The sequence below is a fragment of the Limulus polyphemus genome, unplaced genomic scaffold (assembly GCF_000517525.1).
Source record: "Limulus polyphemus unplaced genomic scaffold, Limulus_polyphemus-2.1.2 Scaffold7963, whole genome shotgun sequence".
Lineage (NCBI taxonomy): Eukaryota > Metazoa > Arthropoda > Merostomata > Xiphosura > Limulidae > Limulus > Limulus polyphemus.
The window spans coordinates 30596-33446 of NW_013673573.1; the positions used below are offsets into that span (position 1 = coordinate 30596).

The following is a 2851-nucleotide window of genomic DNA, read 5'->3' on the forward strand; positions in this document are numbered from 1 at the left end:
GGGAGCTTGACTTGCAATCTGTGGGTCGCGGGTTCGAATCCCCATCCCACTAAACATGCCCCCCCTTTCAACCATGGGGAGCTATAATGTGACGGTCAATCCCTCTATTTGTTGGTAAAAGAGTATACCAAGAGTTGGTGGTGGGTAGTGATGACTAGCTGCCTTCCCTCTAGTCTTACACCACTAAATTAGGGACGTCTAACGGAGATAGCCCTCTTGTAGCTTTGCATAAAATTCAAAAACCAACAAACAAACATCTATATTTTAAAATAAATATTATCATTTTTAGAAAAATATATCTTAAAATTTTTTTATTCTGTCTTAATTGTACCATCAATGTCAATGATATACTGGTACTTGGTCCCTGAACTGATTTGTTGGTTTGTATGTCTTAGAAACTTTGTACAAAGCTACATAAAGACATCTGTACTAACTCTCTCTGAAACTGACAAGCAAGAGAGAAGGCAGCTAGTCAACTCTTGGACTACTCAAGTCAAATAGTGAGATTTGACTCTAACCCAAATCTCTAAACATGCAGAACAAATTTTAAAATTAATAGAACACAAACCATTGACCCTCAGATTCACAGTTTGGCACATTAATCACTAGGCTACACATGGCCACCTAAAAATGAGCTCAAGCTGTTAGCTGATGGGCTTCACACTATTAAGTTAAATGTAATGGCTGAAAATCACATAAACGTTGAAACAATATGTGTAAATTGCAATTAAATTTAATTTCAGTGGTCTTATTATAATGACATATAATTTCTAAAACTAAAGCACTTCCTCTGGATAACTTCAACATGAAGAAGGTTTACAAATGAATTTCACAGAAGTTAATAAGTGTGAAGTAGACAGCTGAAGAAGAAGAACAATGATTAGAAAAGTTACTTAGAAATCAACTTACACCTTCACAAGAAAATACCCAACTGAAAGTAAATTCAAACTTAATTTTGTAATATAGAGAAAATGTATATAAAGTACTGTACGTTTTTCAAGCAGTCAAAATTCTTAAAGAGAAACTCTTAGGTCAGAGTTATTTTTCTTGTAAGGTGAATGTGAATCACTAATGACTATCAGTATTGGTAGAGACCAGCATTTTGAGAGTTTAATAAGAGAATCTATGGCTTTCTGAAAAATAAAAGGTGTGTAAGGATAGCCTTGACCAAATAGTCCCTTGTTGTCCATACCTTAAGGTAAAACTGTTATATAAGTAGTGCAACTTTGCATTATTAAAGCAGTATTTTCTAAATAACTCAAAAATATTCCAAAATTAGGTGTCAAATCCCCGTTTCCCATCTTCAAAAAATATCTATTAAAGTAAGAAAGAGCTAAGCTTAGAATCGAGACTTAAATTATAAAAGAATTAAAATGATATTAAATACAAATTTACTGATCCTCAAGTACATTGACAAAAACTACAAACCCTATGTTTAATTATGACTTTTTCTCTTTCAGATCTTATCCTCACAGTGTCCCTTGTCTCCTTCAAACTTATTTATCCTTCTTCTAAATGTTAGACAGTTCTACCAACTACAAATATATATTAACTTTATTTACTCTCACACTTTCCCTTGTCTCTTCTTTCAAACCTATCTCTTCTCCAACAGTTAGACAGTTCTAATATTTACACCTGTACAAACTGTACTTACTCTCACAGCTTCGTGTGTCTCTTCCAAGTCTGTAACCCTCCTGACAGCTACAGATGCTCCTACCATCTACATTATTACAATAGTGTGCACAACCTCCATTGTCTATTCTACATCTATCTATGACTGAAAGTAAAATAAAAAACTTTATTCAACAACTTTGCTCTCTCTATGTTTGCTCACTTGATGAAATCCAAAACATAATTTGAAGAAATGTTAAAAAATATTGTTTATTCTTGTTCATAGGTAAGTATTGTGATCCATAGAAGCTCTACAAAGTATTTCTCTAAGTCTTTTCTCTATTAATTTTTGATTACAAGTTAATCATTAGTTTCATTATTATAGATTTATAACTGTAATTTAATAATACCATATTATTGCTAATTTGAAGCTATTGTTACGTCTCTGTTTGTTAATTGATTTTTCCGTAACTTCGTTCCGACAGAATTTTAACGAGACAAGACTTTACTTAATAAAACTGGTTTATTCTTTCCGAATATAACTTTACCGATACACTCAACTTCAACAATCGCGCTAAACAAACGCCATAACAACGAACGTCAATAATACTTCTGACTGCAGTTCAATTACTCACTATCTACACACACATTACATTCCCGCGTCACGTTGTTCCCCTCTTATATATACCAGCCTACCCTATCTAGTAAATACTAGAGCATTCGCCAAAGTACAGGATAGTTCTAGAACGAGGCGTCACAGTAGTCATGTGACTCGCTGAAGCAACACTGCCCCTCCTTAATATTGTTCGTCCCGAACAATAACCACATATGATAAACCAATAACAATTAACAATAACTTAATTAACTGTACAGAATTACAAACACAAAATTACAATTCAACAAAGTCTCTTAATTTTACGGGACGTATCTTCTTCCGTACTGGTCTCCGTCTCATTAACTTCTGCTTCATGTGGAGTTCATCTGCTTCATCAGTAAATGTCCCATCATCGATAACAGTCACATCAGTGGCAGTAACTTCACCAAGAGCTACACCATTTCCCTTCTCAAAACTGAGTAGAGTTTCTTCTTCGATGGTGGCTTCTTCAGGTGGCACGTCTTCAGCAGCATCATTTGTTCTGTTTTCCACTTTGTCCCAAGTGAAATGTCCTGGACCATGATAACGCCAAAGCCTGTTGGCATGCACCACTTTTGGCTAACCTCACCGACCACCTCTTACCCG

General features: G+C 34.8%; 1 long non-coding RNA gene across 1 annotated transcript in view; it reads right to left on the reverse strand.

The window, feature by feature from the left end:
- Positions 1-1779, reverse strand: part of LOC106475008 — a 5719-nt gene extending 3940 nt beyond the window's left edge. The window contains exon 1 of the long non-coding RNA XR_001291780.2: positions 1655-1779. This is a non-coding gene — a long non-coding RNA (uncharacterized LOC106475008). The remainder of the gene's footprint in view (positions 1-1654) is intronic.
- Positions 1780-2851: the final 1072 nt, after the last annotated feature.